Source organism: Zophobas morio, unplaced genomic scaffold (genome assembly GCF_036711695.1).
Source record: "Zophobas morio isolate AGI-343-1 ecotype UQ-CSIRO unplaced genomic scaffold, CSIRO_AGI_Zmor_V1 ptg000026l, whole genome shotgun sequence".
NCBI lineage: Eukaryota > Metazoa > Arthropoda > Insecta > Coleoptera > Tenebrionidae > Zophobas > Zophobas morio.
In genome coordinates, this window is record NW_026972131.1 from 7,788,579 (window position 1) to 7,806,210 (window position 17,632).

The window sequence follows — 17,632 nt, forward strand, 5'->3', positions numbered from 1 at the left end:
AGGTGTGTAACCGCAATAGGATTATTTTTAAAGCATCTCCTACAATATTTTGTGGAAGGTTAAATAAAAGCACGCACTTTGTTGTGGTATCAATTAAATCAAATTGTAGTGTACAGACTATTTATAAAAAATTCTAAAACTCTACAACTTTCAAATATCGATATTTCAGTTTTTTCAAATAGAATGATAATTTAAAAAAAAATACGAACACTATATATGAAAATTTCATTTCAGAGACACCACAACAAAGCGCATACCTTTATTTATTTCCCCGCAAAATATTGTAGCACTGCAATTTTTTTGTGAACACTTCCATTGCAAAAAAAATCGTAAACATTGGAACAACTTATAAAATGAAACAGACGAGACCGTAGGCGCTGTACTTATGTATTATGTGAAAAATGCTCGAACAGGACGATTTTTTATTCACGGGGTACGTATAAGATTGCTATTTTCTTGAGGTCATTTTCAACATTTATTACGTTAACATTGTTAACGAGTAGCTAAAAAGAGGGGATAAGAGGTGTTATTTTATTGATTTTTCATAATACGATTTCCCAGGAACCAACCCACCGACTTTCAAAATTCAAACACTATTAGAAAGAGAATTAATAAGGCTTCCACACAGGAGCCTTTTGACCGATAAGACTATTTAAGATTTTTGACTTGATAACCGCCCCTCGTTCCTGGATGAAGCTAAAAGAACGAAAATAGTAACGTTATACGTTCCCCTTGAATCAAACATGGATCTGTTCGATCATTTTTCACATAATCAAGTGCAGCACCTACGGTCCCGTCTGTTTCGTTTTATTTGGGCCAGCCTGTATATAAAGTTCTTTGGAATTTTTTACCGCAAAATTTTACTTGAACTGTTTTTTGAAGTGAAAATTTTCCTGGAGTTGAATGAAGATAACACACAAATTAAATTCGCAAAAATTCGTTATTTATTCAGGGTATACATATATGATTCCGGATAAGAGCAACGATATAACAACAATAATAACTAACGCCTAGTGAATATTACGTTTTATACTCAAGAACAGACACGATAAATTTTTTATCTGAAATTGACATGCAGTGTACGTTGTAAATGTAAATGTAAAAACAATTGCGACTGCTTTTTCGGCGATGAAATATGTGCGAAGTATTCATAGAAAATTCACATTCTATTTACAGTTTTTTTTTATATGTGTATTTGCGAACGAATAAATTTAAAAAAAATTCTATTATTTTCACTATAAATGAAAACTACTAACATATGTATGAAGTAAGAGGGTAGATATGTACCTGCCATTCAATATAGCATCACATCAATCTTTTAAGAGCAGTAGCAAAAAATAATTTTTACTTGCAAAACTGTATGAACCACAATTTAATATCAATTTCAGCTGACAGAAATAAACAAGAAAACATCCCGTATATGTTATTTTTTATATCATGTTTTTTTGCTCAATAAAAAGTTCTTAACGTGTCATAGAGTTAGTGAGTCATTTTTTAATCATACAGCATTCACACGAGCAAAATATTGGTACTAAAACTACTACAAATTCAAGTCTTAGACAAAAAAGTCAACGAGCCCCCCACTGACGCAGAGTTCAAGTTGATTAAATTCAATGCCTTAAATCACCCGGCTACTGATCTGCATACGTGGCAAATACTGGACAAACGTCTTTGTAAAATAATTGGATTTAAAACACAAAGAGGATTCATAAACCACAAGTACAGGAGTATGTTACTTTATAATATTTAAACAGCATTTGTTAAGCAAAATGTTGACTTTACGTCATAAAATTGTTAGTGTGAACTGTTAGACGAATTTTTATTAGCGTTTTATCATGTACACGACATTACCAACAAATTTTTAAAATTTGGTAACAATCGGTTTGGTACTTTCGGAGATGATCAGTCTAATAAAAATCTACAGAGGCACACGACAGACAGACGGCAAAGGACAGATGACAGGCAGAGAAGCAGACAGACACGCATAGAGACATACGAAAAGAGAAAACCTGTGTTTTCGTACTCCATGAGGCATGCAACATCGAGAAAACCTCTTATAATACACGAGGATTCAAGTAAAGCAAAGTTTCATGTTTGTGTTGACTTTTCCTGTAGACGATAATAGTTATAATTTAACTATCTGCTTCACCGTCCTATTTCACCTAATATGTTAATGTATTCATGTAATGTATCTCAAATGCGAAAGCACGTAATCAAAAATTTCAGACTGCTGTTAAATTTTATAGTGACCTTGTGTACTTCTAAACTCTACATATATTAAACGGCGTAATTAATTGTAAAATCCCAAGTAGTTAATTGTAAATTCCTTGTTAAATCAAACAAAAGTGGGTCAATTTACAAGAAACCCTGCTCAGCAAGATCTGTGTTTTGATTAGTCAGGACTTTATAAAACACCCCATATGAAAATAATTTGGCAACATTTGGGAAACATAAACGTCCCTATCGTGCGGACGCCGTGAACTTTTAGTCTTCGACCTCAGCCTCCCTAAAATTTAAATAAAGTCTACGCCAGTGCAGTGTCCCGGTCTATTCCCATTTTTGCGTATCGCACCGGCCGGTCTCGCGCTGTCGTTCTTCATTTCCATATTTTATTCAGTCTCATGTATAATTCATTTTTGTCCTCGCCGTCTTCCCATTCGGTGTCTTTTCGATTCCTGGAGAGAGCAAACGATACACCATCGCCGGCCTTCGGCTTCGACTATCTCCACACGAAATTCCAAAGTCGTCCACCTAACCTCTCCCAACTTGCTAACTGTGGGTTTTTATCGGACCTGCTCGCCGTATGCTAATGTTGGATGCAATGCGCCAGTGGAAATAGCACACGAATTTCGCCAAGTCCTCATGCTCCTCGTAAAACACTTTGCACACAAGTTGTTATCAACGACGGTTTTCGTGGGATTCGTGTCTTGCCTCATGAAATTGAAACGCAACAATACCCAGAACCAATTATAACGAAACATCACGTATCGTGACCCTTTCGAAACCGTTTCGGGCTTGCAACATTTGTATTTGGCCCGAATAGGTGCTTCCAAGTATACGCTTCGAACTGTGCAATGAAAGGATCTTAGCAGAAAGGCCGCTGCTATTTATATAGAACATGAAGTTCTCTGCTTTGATTTGAAAAGTTGATTTTTGCGGACGGGTTTCTCGGCCTAAGAACTTCTCCGAAGCATTCATTATTCATTCAGGCCAAAAAGATTCACCCATAGGAATTTGCGACATTTGTTATTCACTGCAAAATATTTCTTAAATTAAACTGAAAAATTAAATTAATGTTGAAAGCGGCTAAAACATAAGTTCTAAATTAGTAAACAAATAATATAATAACTTAACATACTTAGTATAATAATCAGTAAAACAATTTTCTCTCGGCTGATACACAGGGAGTTTCTGAATTAATTAATAAATGGTTAAACAAGGAAAGAAATAAGAGAACTACTCATATACAATATGTTTCTGACTGAGGCCACAAGAGGATAAAAAAATGTATTTGACTTTGCTAAAAAAAATACCAAAGGAATAAAAATTGTGGGTTGATTTATTATAAATAATTCTCTAAAATTTCTTGAGATTCTCACACAAAAACATTGCCTTCGCTTAGTAAGCTAGTAAACGAAACAGCAAAACACAACCTGTTTTGTTTGGTAAGCACAAATTCAACTCATATGAAATCGATACTCCAAAAATAAAAAAAAGGTTTTTATTTTAACAAATAATAAACAATGTGTTCGCAATGCAGTATCTATTTTGTGGCTGTTTTTTATACCATATTGTAATTATTTCTGTGATATTAGTAGTCAGGATGAAGAATGAAAAAAACAAGGTTGTATGAAGCTTTTCGTAGCTGGCTAGTGAGATTTCAACCTGCTATTCTGCAAAAACTATTTACATAAGAGTTCTGTCCACGATAGTTTTAAAATGTGGCGTGTTGAGTTTATCTAATATTTTTAAATAAAATTAACTTTTCTTTTTAAATTTTAAATTAATAAACTGAAATATCTTACACGTTTATGATGATATGAAATTTACATTTTTCATGTGTCAGAAGTTTTCCCAGGATGCCTTCACAATTGCGGAAAATTAAGTATTCTCTTTGAATTGTGGAAAACATTCTTTGACGTAGTCTGACGGAATTCATTTACAAACTGTTTCGTTTGAAAGTTGCGCACCATAGTTGCACTTTTTTTGACATAACACCCTGTGTATTTTTACAAACTTAGATTCATTTTTAAAAACATGTTCAATTATCTTAATTTACAATCATAAAAAATTGAATAGTGTCAACGTACTTATAGCAGGTAATTAAATTTACAAATCATTATCAGTAGTCTCAAAACAAATGGTAGTTGCTAATAAGTAAGTTTTTTTTTGATATCAGAGTTGTTGAATTTTACCGTAAAAGTGATAAAAAAAAAACATTTGGGTAAAAAATTTTAGTACATTTAATATTTAACCAAAAACTTACTTTGAGATAAGCTCGAAAATGTTAAAATTGAACTACCAAACAACGTAACAAAACAAAAAAAAACTGACAAATTCTAAAATTGATCATTATGAATAAATAAGTTTAAACGTTATCGAATTTCGGGCAAAGTAACTAAAAAATTTCGACTCGGCACTTATAAAAATGCTGAAGTTGTGAATTTTTAAACATGACTACTTTTTCCATAAACTTGAAAACTGTTGATTATTATATATTCCTTCTTTCCATTTTAATTATAGTGAACCTCTATCAGACATTAATGTCATTTTACTGAGATAATTTGTGCAAGACTCCTTGTGTCCTACGGGGTTTCTATAAATGATTGTATGTAGTTGCTAAATGCTCAAAAACACACGACAAATACCACACGCATCTGTATAACTGGTTGCCTAAATGCTTCATGTCTTATTAAAAAATAAAACTAGTTTATTACAATAAGAAACAAATTTATTGCCGGTAAACATTACAGTTGCGATAACCTAAACTTCGCGTCTTTAAACTGACCTTGAAAAAGTTTGAAAGGCCCGCGAAAAATTCAAAATTTGGCCTTGGCTGTGATCGTTTAACGAAATGGGAACCTACGTTGTGGGTTTTTTTTTTTTTAAACATAGAAAACGTTCTTTCATACAAGTAAGCATACACTGCGTACGAGTAGAGAGGGCAAGAAATAATAGACAAAATTTTTGGGAGGGGCTAAAATTGCACCCCTCTCAGGAGGAAAGAAGCTGCGAGGATTCACTCCTCAGCCCCAAAAACCCCCTATCGTATATTCACGGACATATTACATTTCAAACACCTTAACAATGTAAAAGAAAAGACACTCGCGAATTGACAGACATACAAAACAAAGCAAAATCTGAATTAAAGTAACTGGATGCAAATACACAAGTTATTACAGGCGTGTGGCGTCAGTTTTTAAAGGTACGGCAGTTAACAGGAGTACAACAAAAGTACCCCTGGGACGTTCTAGCATAAGCGGAGTTTGGGGCCCCAGGCCGGGCTGGTCTCCCCCGCGACGGTGATTCTATCTATCGGCAAGCCTACGGCCCAGCACCCCTCTACCTAACGAAGAGACGTACTGCGCTACCCAGGCCGTCGAAAACTGTTGGTTGGAATGTCAAGGGCTAGAAATAAGCTGACAGCTTCACGTCGTCCAGACCGTTCCCACTGATTCTATTCAAAGCCTGCATCCCTTGTGCCGATAGCGCGATAAATCCCGATATCCACCACTAGGAGCCGCGCCTTACGCTTCTGCTACGTATTTTGGTGTTATTTAACCTCAATTCCATTTTTAAATGTTCAATTTCTTTTAACTCTGATATTAATAACAACTGAACAAGTCTTAAAGTTTCAAATGAGCAATAAACAATATTTAAATTCGCCATATAATGTTGTGAAATTTTAAACAACAAATAATTCTTATGTGAGATTAAAATTGGACATCAAATAATTTATACGGTGAAAACATTCATCAACAAAATATTTAAAAACAAAACTTCGCAAAGATTTATGAAAAACAAAAGATCTGGTGGGAAATAAACTTGTGCCAATCGAAATATTATGTGAGGTTAAAACTGTAGAACATGAAATTTACGTTCAATTAAAATTACACAACAAAGAAAATTACTGAGGTTAAAATTGTGAGATAGAGAAATATTGTAAAGTTAACAAAATCTGCATGACATTGGTACTTGCCACACTTTATCAACGATTGAAACAAAGAGTTAACATTATGTTAAATTATATCATGAACTAAATGATTGGTTACTTCAAAAAAATAATTTACTTTGAGAGTTTAGCATACCTCGAACTGGTTACCCCAACAAAACACATAATAAACAGACACAAAAATATCCAATCATCGTTGCGAGGAGAAAGCGCCTCGGTGATGTAATCTTATTGTTGCGAGGGAATACCTCGATGATGTAATCAATCTTTAGCGTTGCGAGGACATACCTCGATGAAGTAATAAATCTTTAGCGTTGTGAGGACATGCCCCAGTGATGTAATCAATCTGTAGCGTTGTGAGGACAAGCCTCGATGATGTAATCAATCTTTAGCGTTGCGAGGACAAGCCTCGATGATGTAATCAATCTTTAGCGTTGCGAGGACAAGCCTCGATGATGTAATCAATATAACGTTGATAATAACCATAATAACCGCCTAAGGGAAGAAATTATTTTAACCCCCCGCCAGTTCGCAGTCCGAATTTTGTTAATTTAACTACCGTAATCTAACTATTAGCAATCTTGTGTGAAGAATTTAGAAGTTTTATAATGTAACAGTTACGTATATGCATCCAGAAACCTATTCGTAATTAAACAACAAAGGTGTTTCCCTGACTAAGTGAACTTCATGAAATCTTCTAGCAAGTGGTTTACTTAAATAATCCTGATTATTAAATTGTATTAGCACTAACTGACGATTAAGAAAAACTAACTTGATTGGTGAATTTACAAACAATAAAACAAATTTACAGCACGTGTTTCGCGTTGAAAGATCGCATGTTTTTTTTATTAAAAGCCGCAAGAATTAGCCGAGCGGGTTAAGAACAACTGAGTCGTCATAGAAGTTACGATTGATTGCCGTTAAACAAAGACTTCCTCCCCTTTATTAACTACCAAACCAACTAATTTAAGCTATCTATTACCACGTGTTTATATTCACAAAAATACATTCAGACTGACGCTCCGCCATGCCGCCCTCTGCTTAACCACCAACCGTCTAACTAAAATCCCTAACGCAACTAATTGCCTAACTATCCAGCAAGCGTTAGCGTGCACCTGGTTGCCTAATTCAAGTTATTCGATTTTGCGTCGCAGTTAATTAATTTCAGCGCGAAAATTTTGATTTAAATTCGGTCACCACAGAGTAAATGTTGGAAATGTTTACTGTCTTTTTAATTTAGAAAATGTTCTGTAATCCTTTCGTCAATATCCATTGTTCAGTTTTGTTGCAATAGAAACTCCTGACTGCTGAGGAAATCTTGTCAAAGATGTTTGCAGATTCTGCTCAAGTCGTCTCAAATCATCAACAACTTCCCCAGATACTGAAGGTCTTCCAGGAGATTTCCCTTTGTTGACACTGCCAGTTTGAAGAATCGGAAGGGTGCAGATTGACCAAATATGTAACAGAGTTGGAGCTTTGCAATAAAAAGCCTTCCCAACTGCTCAGAGAAATGCGCAGACAGGCCGGAACACAGGTGCAGGACGATTTTTTGCATAATTTGGCTCTGATGACAGATAAAATTAGCGAATTCTGTTCCCCGAATGCACGCACTTTTGAAAATTCCGAAGTAAACAGATCGGCGGACCAAATTTCTCAGCTTGTAGACCAGGTTGCTCGACTTACAGCCTCGGTAGAAGCATTCACTACTTCTTCTCACGCTAAATCGTTCAAGAATGCCAAGAAGTGTATCTAACCTTGCGCTTTCAAAAAACACCAGTCGATGCCTGAAAACAACTAAGCCCATTGGGTGAACACACTTCTTGCCGTGTTTTTATAACAGACAAAATCACCAACAACAAATTTTTTATCGACACTGGGGCAGACGTATCAGTGATCCCACGGAACCTGTCACCAAAGTGTGAAAAGCAAAAACGACAGCTGTATGCAGCCAACGGTTCACTAATTGAAACTTTTGGAGAAAGTTTGCTCGCTTTGGACCTAAGTTTGCGTCGGCAGTTCTGCTGACCCTTTATTATCGCAGGAGTCAAAAACCTAATTATCCGAGCAGATTTTTTTTTTTAATTTGATCTTCTGGTAGATGTAAAAAGTAAACGGTTGCTCGATGCCACTACACATCTGTCTTCCCTTGGAAGTAAATGTAGTACGAGTGATCCAACACTGCAGGTCGTCGCTCCAAACACGAAATATACGTCTACATTTTACCATACCATCTCTACGACTGGTCCCCCAGTGCTAAACCCAGACAACTGACTTCTACTAACCTCAAACAAGCACGCCTGGAATTTCAGCGTATGATAGACATGGGTATCTGCAGATCTTCTAATAGCCCACTTCACCATATGGGCAAAAAGGATGGTTCATGGCGTCTATGCGGAAACAATCGCGCACTAAACGCTATCACCATACCCGACCGCTACCCAATACCTCATCTGCAGAAATTTTCTCTAAATTAGACCTAGTACGTGGGTATCACCACGTCCCCATAGCACCAGAAGATGTTCAAAAAACCGCTCTGACAACTCCATTTGGATTATTTGAATTCACAAGACTTCCTTTTGGACTTCGGAACGCTGCTCAATCATTTCAACGTTATCTACATAGCATATTGGGTGACTTAGACTTCGCCTACAGTTACATAGACGACATCCTGATCGCATCTGAGAACGAAACTGTACATGAGATTCACCTTCGGCAAGTTTTTAGGCAACCTGGTATAAATCTTAACCTGTCAAAATGCTTATATGTTGCTTCAGAAGTTTCTTTTCTTGGATATCAAATATCAGCTGCAGGCATCGCTCCTCTGACAAACAGAGTCAGAGCTAAATATAAACGAAGCTCCAACACCATCAACTATCGCAAAACTTCGTCGGTTTCTTGGCCTATTAAATTTTTACCGGCGTTCCATGCCGCAGACGTGCTGTTTAAACTATGCAAAGACACTAGGAAGAAGGACAAACGGCAAGTAATTTGAAGCAACTAAGCCATATCAGCATTTGAAGAGCTTAAAGAACAGTTAGCAAACACGACCCTTTTGGCCCACCCAGCTAGTGATCTTCTTCTTACCTTAAGGTTGATGCATCAGATCTCGCTATTGGTGGTGCCCTTCATCAACTTGAAACTCTAGAACCTTTCGGGTTTTTCTCTAAAGCTCTGTCTCCTACTCAACAGAAATATAGTACTTACGACAGGGAGCTTTTAGTCGATACTCCGCTATCAAACAAACGGAGTCTATGCCTTATAGTCACTTCGACGTTTGAAATTTAGAGAATTTTGTCACGTCGCATCCAGTGTCAGTATCCCCACAGGATGTATTAAAAATAACTAAAAAGATCGAGGTGTTTTACATTTTGTAACAGTGAAATGACATTGACTTCCAAAATCTTTAGGCCCCGACTTTATATCCATTTTTTTTTAATTAAAATACAATTAAAATACATTCAAAATGTGATTTTTTTTTTTAGTACCGATAGAGCAATAAGACATACGATCAAAAACAGCCATGGAATTCTGATTCTTTGATAAATTTTGGTCATGTCAGATTACCGTCAATTTGAAAATTTGGATTAAAAATGCATCTACTATCATTGACAAAATTAAAAAATGCATGGCTGTCTTTGCTCCCTCGGTACATGTTCACTGTAGCAAAGCTTATAACTTATAAAAAAACCACTATACTCCGAGATAATTTGATGAGTTGACAATTGTCCGCAGCTACAATTTGAGTTAATTTACTATGACTTTCGTTTTTATAAATTAATCTTCGTCAGATCGATAAAAGTATTTGAGCATCCTATAATTCTTCCCGCTGATTGACAAAACTTACGCATTTTTAGACTTTTAAAAAATTCACAAGTGACGCCTATTAAGGTAAAAATATTTTTTATTCCCTTGAAAATCCAACAGGACGCATTCTCTTCGAAATGGAAGTCTTTCAGTCCTGTCATCTTATCGTGGTCTTAGGGTGACAAAGGTAGGAGGGTCGCATTTTTTAATAAACGCCCTACTTTATTAAATAGGTATATGAAATTCCTGGCCTCTACATTGACCTCGTTATCACTTTGCATGACGCAAAAACTTAATGAACACAAATATGTGCATTTCATCAACGCAGATAAAACTTTTCAAATTATTCTCATGTGTTTATAAAATTGCGCTTTAGGGAATAAAATATAGTGCAGATCTACGTAGAGAAATTACATAAATTCTCTGCAACTAGTCGTATGTATGCGTCAGTTCTCATAAATTTATAATCCATCACTCTTTGATAGAAATTCCTTCATTAAAAGAATGATGTCTGATAAATTTCCCCGATTTCCTTTACTGTAGAATTTCCGAGTCCTCGTTCCTTCAAGGAAACATAAAATTAGAGTGGTTGCCGTTATAGAAATATTCTCTTTCTTTGAAAATGGCGCAAGTTTGATTAGTATCGGGCCAAATAGACGTCTTTCTATCTCAGCACAAGAATAATGAGTTTGCTTCTTTTTCTTTTATTTAATAAAACGAGAAACATTTACCTTTATATATATCTATATTGAAATCAATATATAAAAATTTAAATGCGTAAACAGTAAGTTGTCCCGCATGTCGGAAACAAGCTGGCAAGATTTATTTGAAATGCTGAACCAATAAGAACGGAAGCATCTTTTTATCAAAAACTTTACGTATGTTGATAGAAGGATAAATGGCTGTTCGAAAATTTGTTTACATCCACATCTGCGTTGGAAAATAAGGAGATAGGTTTTTGCGATCAATAGATAGCAGCAGTACGCAGATATTTTTTATTAGGTATGCTACATTCAGCGTGGATGCTAACGTAGAAGTCCATAAATAAGCATACAAATTTATGTATTAATTCTACAATGAAACTAAATAGATGTTTGCAACGATATTTCATAAAAGATGTATTTTTACGACTTTACATGAATAATAAAAATGTAATAACGTTCATGCACTAAAGATAAATAGTTATTATTACTCACGTCAAATATACAAACACTATACACATTTAAAATACTGCGAAATAATTTTTAAACGGATATCACTGTACAAAAAAATTGATCTTGTGATTACCTCTATAAAGTAAAAACTAGCGTTCCCAATTACCGACAATGTAAAATATATTTAGAGAGAAAACCAACGGGAAAAATGTCCTAGTACTAACAACAACTTACTGAGATTGTTATTTCCATAGTTTTTTCACCATTATATGTACAGGAACACCAAAAAAAAGAGGAGAAAGAGGATCGTTCGAACTTTCCATAGAGAACACGCCTTGGATTTTCATTTAAATTGGTTTATTAGCCTTTTACAATTTATTTGTTGTTTTAATAAATGTGGGCGTTTCATGTTTTCATAAAAGCCAAAATTCACTTCAGAGGTACACCCACTCGACTTTGTCGCAAAATCATTATAAAACTCTAAACATCGTACAAGCAGCGCAGACTATTACCCATTAATTATTTGTATGTAAGAACAGAATTTTTGTCTAGTTGGAAAATCGGCTTTAAATTGTCTTATCTATTTAAATTTCAAACGTTATATTCCGTAAACTTTATACTAGTCGATTAAAATTTCAATGTTGTATTAATTCATTTTGTAATCTATACCACTTTCCGACATATGGTTCTGAGAACATTACGCGAACTTAATTTTAGTAACATGGATTATGGGTTCATTCCTCGTACGTCTGCCGAACATATAAAGTCGTACTCTATTATTTACAAATTGGTACGTAGAAACAGCATGTTTTTGCTTGTTCTACCTGCCAAATCAGAATTTTTTGTTCCCCCTCCCACTCTAGGAACTTCTCTCATATCGTATATCATCAATCATCGTACATTACAGCATTCGGCTCCTCAATTTTACATTTAAATTATTATTGTTGTTGTTTCTGCCAAGTTTAAGTTTCAAAGTTCTGTGCGTCGTACATGGTAGGGAATTTTAAATACGATTGATTTTAGACCTGTTATTTCTCACTCTTACATACTGTACTTGTGTAGTAATTTCCTCAGTGCCTCTCTGGACTAGTGTTGTTATTTTAAAACTGGTATGTTTTTTTATGTAAGTAGTTGGTCATTTGATTCTATACTTCAAACTCATCTAAATATATTTCATATCTTTTTACTTCCTTTAATACTTTGATAAGAGTCTTATAATTATGTATATTTCATCGTCCTTTTTACTTCCCGAATGTAAGCTAAGAAAGTATTGCAATGTGTGCATCGGGCGACTGGCTACTTTCACGTTTTCTCGACGATCCATGGTCCCTAGAGTTTAAAAAAATGTTCTCCTGTTTTTCTCTGTCTGTCGTCTATCATCTGTCTGTCTGTCGTCTGTGTCAATTTATTAGTCGGCAGATAATCTCCGAAACTACTGGACCGATTATCGTCAAATTTTACATGTATTTTAGGAATGTCGTATAGATGGTAAACCGCTGACCAAAATTTGTCAAGTCAACTCTACCAACAATTTGATGACATTCACGCAATTATTTTTTAAGAAAGCCGTTAGGGAAAAGTGGATTACTATAACATATATTTTGGTTAAACAGCACAAGATTTTAAAGTATAATATTGTTCAGATGAAGAGACAACTTTTAATAATATCTCTATTAATAAAAAAAATTCAAATTTTGCATATAAGTACATAACACAGTAGTTATTTAACAATCTACTTAAAGTAGTTTACAAAAATCTGTTATAGTCGTGCATAAATAAAAGTAGTGTGCAGCAAAATAGTGCAGATAAATAAAAACGTACGAGCTTTCGTAAATCATTGCGGAAGTGGTCATCAAATTCTTGTAATTTACTACATGCTGTTAGAAATTGGTCACAAAATCTTAACCTTCTACGCTTGGGGTCGGGTCTGATAGCCCCCCAGGGGTGGATTGGGCCATCTGAAAATCAGTAAACTTCACAAGGCGCCGATGGCCATTATACAGCACCTAAATTTTATATGATTTTGAACACCACTGTTAATGGATGTAATTGATATTATAAGAGAAATTTATAAAAAATGGTTAACTTCGATCTTTCCGTTACAGCGGTCTAAAAATATCCCATCTGCGCTTGTAAGTACTTAAAACTTCATTTAATTATGTAATTAAACATTAACCGACACGTTTTTTTTTATATTCTGTGACACTGAACGTGGTCGATACATTTTAAATTTTGTAGATAATTCGATATTGTGGACTTGCGTACTTTATTTTAATTTTATGCATCGTAATCTTTAACGTTACATTTAGCTTTACACGTCAGTCCACAATTCCTTAACACAGCTTTATTGCCAAGAACACATTCACAGAACACTCCCACCACCTCGACAATGGCGCTCAGCGAAATAAAGCTGTTACAACGGAAAGGTTCGCTAGAAAAGCGGTAAATACCAAACATTTGGGAACATTCATTCACAACTTACATATCCACGTTCAGTGACAGGGTCAAGGTCCAAGATACAAAATTACTTTTTCTTTCAATTAAAGAAATTTATTATCAAACTGGCTATCGTCTAATAAGAATTAGGTAAATTTATTTGAAAATGGTTTTTACAGTATGTATACCAGAGATATGTAAAAGACAGATGCGGTTATAGCTTTCCCGATCTAGGGCCAACATCTATGATCTAAGAGTAGCAATACTTTGTGTCGCCTATCCTTTTCTATATCAGCACCAGTACTATGGATTGCCAAGTGTAGGCTACATCCATCACTCTCTAAAAGGTGGTTGTCTTGTTATTGGCCCGTTCTGATAGCGGCAATTATAAATAATTATAACCACCCACAGTCTGATTGGTCTGACAGGGACCGGCACAAACACAAGAACGGCATCAACGACAAACGTTGCGCCAACTGATTGGTTGCGCCGTACAGAGCGAGACCTTCAGATATCGGGTTACCATTGTACGTGCTAGAGAAAAAGAGGGAGATATAAACGTACACTGACATCTTGGGCCTAAACGTATGTCCACGAGAACATTAAATATCTGTATCTAGTCTTTTACATATCTCTGATGTATACAGGGTTAGTCACGAGAGAATTACTTCTGAAAATTATTTTTACGCAACTCAAAATACGAATACCATGTACCATTTGATACTAACCGAATTTAAAATGAAATGCTTAATCCATGATTGCTTTGAGTTTGGCAATCTCATTTTGACAATTGTGGAAAAGGAGGTTACGCGAGTGTCCATGGTGGTACCGCGCCAGTCCGAAATCTCCTCCGGCGCCGCTAATAAATTTGTCAGTGTGCCTCTTGATCTTTTGCAACCGATTAATCACGAGAAAATTATTTCTAAAAATTCCTTTTACGGCATTTTATTCAAAGGTTACAACACAAACTCAAACAAGTAAGTAAATAATTTAACTACTAATCTGTTGAAAATGTTGGGCATTTTGGGGGGATGCTACGGCTTTTTTGTAAATGGATGGCCGAAGAAGTCCACAGGTTGCAGATTTGCACTTCGAAGAGGCTCTAGGTGACGCAGAGATGGCGAATTAACACATGCACATTAGCGGCGAACAACATTGGTAGAGCACTTACGGCTTCAGTATAGCCCAGATTGATCTGACTGTATGTCGTCGATCCAACGGGGCTCTAGAGGCGAGTCAACGATGAAAAAAAATGTTAAAAATTAATTAACGTCAAAGTGACACTGCCAAAGTCAAAGCAATCATGGATTAGGCATTTCATTTTAAATTTAGATAATATCAAGTGGTACAGGGTATTAGTATTTTGGGTTGCGTAAAAATAATTTTCAGAAGTAATTCTCTCGTGACTAACCCTGTATTATGTAACATATATAAAACAATATATTTTTTTAATCTACTTGAGCGTATCGCTACTTTATACAGTGACTCAAAAGTCACACGTGGTGATGTGGTTTTATTTTTTGAACGACAGTTAGTATATAAATGAAATTTAATGTTAAACTGCAGTAAAATCCTTGATTTTGACTAAAAAAAGACGTTCATTTCCGACTACACCCAGGTCGTACTCAAGAAGCCCGAGATGAAGCCCTTCGAACAGCTCGTCTTCTTCAGCACTTCCATCACCAGCATTATCGACACGTCTGGGGGGGCAAGCTAGCGATTTACTGTGGTACTTCACTCAGAAATCACGGAACAACTTAAATTGAATTACTTTATCCAGGGTGATGATTATTGTAGGACAAATTAAGCGGAATACATGCACAAATTGCACAAAATTTTGTATGAGGTTACGTTGCTAGTACCGGTAGATTTTAGTGAATCTACTGCGATTAATTAAAAAAGCGAGAGTCTACTTGCTCCTCAATGGTTAATTTAATCAGTAAGCAATAATTTTCATGACAATGTTGTAAAATGCACCTACATACAACATTTTTTGATGATTCTGAGCGACCAAAATCACTTAAAGCATGCAGAATCGTCTCAAATTACGAAAAGGAGACGTTTGGGTTAGTTTTATGCATTCTGGCGTTCGTAGATACAAGAAAATTGTTAAAATTCTTCAGAAACGTCACTTTTGAAGCGTTTTCTTGTAGTTTTAAGCCAATCAGAAACCCTACGGGCTCGGAAAGGGCAACGAAATCATCAAATTTTTGCTAGAAATCGTATTTTTGTCGATTTTAATTAAATCTGAACTATATTTCAACATTTTTTGATGATTTTGAGCGACGAAACACACTTAGAGCATGCAGAATCGTCTCAGATTAGGAAAAGGAGACGTTTGGGTTAGTTTTATGCATTCTGGCGTTCGTAGATACAAGAAAATTGTTAAAATTCTTCAGAAACGTCACTTTTGAAGTGTTTTCTTGTAGTTTTAAGCCAATCAGAAACCCTATGGTCTCGGAAAGAGCAACGAAACCATTAAATTTTACCTAGAAATCGTATTTTTGTGGATTTTTATTAAATCTGAACTACATTTTAACATTTTTTTATGATTCTGAGCGGCGAAACACACTTAGAGGATGCAAAATCGTCTCAAATTACGAAAGGCAGACGTTTGAATTAATTTTATGCATTCTGGCGTTCGTAGATACAATAAAATTGTTAAAATTCTTCAGGAACGTCACTTTTGAAGCGTTTTCTTGTAGTTTTGAGTCAAATCAAATTATTTTATCCAGTGTGATGGATAAAATAATTCAATTTGGACTTTTGAATGATTTCTTAGTGAAGTGGTGCCAGTAAATAAATCCCTATCTTCATGGGACCTCAGGATGTATTGAGGAAGACAAGCTGCTCGAAGGGCTTCGTCTCGGGCTTTTTGCATACGGTCTGGGTGTACTCGCAGTTGGCTCATGTGACGGGGTCTCGCATTACTACCAGAATTTTCATAAGGAGATTTATCTGCTGCACCCAGCAGCACCAATAAGTGAATGAATTTGTGCATTTATTTCGTTTAATTTGTTCCACAGTAATCATCATACTGGATAAATAGCTATTAATGAATTGTTCAGTGATTTTTGAGTAAGAATTGATGAATATTTTCTAAATTCACTTTGACATTTCGATTTCCAAAATACAACTTCTGAAACCTTTTTTACGATTTGAAAAAAATACTGACCAATAGTCCTCCGCTACCTGCACAAATACATCACTCAATAATAGCTCAACTTAAAGTGATTTAGAGAGATATTATAAAATAAAAACCAATTCCCCATGTTGTGTTCAAACTTGGAAGCGGCACTCTGTAGAAAATATTAAATAAATAAATTTAGATACGATGAAGAGGCACTGAGTCGACTAATTTAATGCTCCTTCAGTTTTTACTATGCGTGAAAAATTCATTTTATTCGGAAAAAGAACAATACTACCTTTCGAATGGTTTTCAAATGTTACTTTATTTCCCTTTTGATTGATACTTGTAGTCTGAGAGTTAACAACCGATTTACTTTATATATTTCGCAGATGAGAGATCCTCCGACAGACGCCGGTCCTCAGCTTTTTTTTATTGATCAAATCAACAACGGTTCATCCTATTTTCCCGAAAATTTGAGAATATAATACTGTTAGCATTACACTGCACCTAGTCAAATTGACATAAGTGTCCTTGTTAAAATGTTGATGACGTAGTAATAGAGAACTCACTTAAAACATACGCATAATATTATGCTTGTTTTCTTCATTTTTAAAGAAGCGGGATTGAGTAACCTTAGACCAATTTATTAAATTGATGTCTGTCTTAAAGTGATTTTACAAGTCATGGCCTACTCTGACCGCCTTGTTTCTATGTCTAAATCAAACACGTAAAGTGGAGTTTGCCATGCACAATGTGTTTGTTCATTTTAAATTGTTTAAAAACTAAAAGGGAAAGTAACTCTTAGGAGCACTCTATACTCTGCTTCGTAGATAATCTTAAAATATGTAATTTAATTATGCCTAGGATAATTAAACCGTGTAGCCTAAAATTCCTTAAGGACTCCTTTTCTCCAATTGTTATTACAATAAGTTACAA

General features: G+C 35.2%; 1 protein-coding gene across 1 annotated transcript in view; it reads left to right on the forward strand.

Moving 5' to 3' along the window:
- The window catches only part of LOC135136196 (contactin-1), a 548,953-nt gene that overhangs the window by 518,954 nt on the left and 12,367 nt on the right, over positions 1 to 17,632 (forward strand). The window lies entirely within an intron of this gene.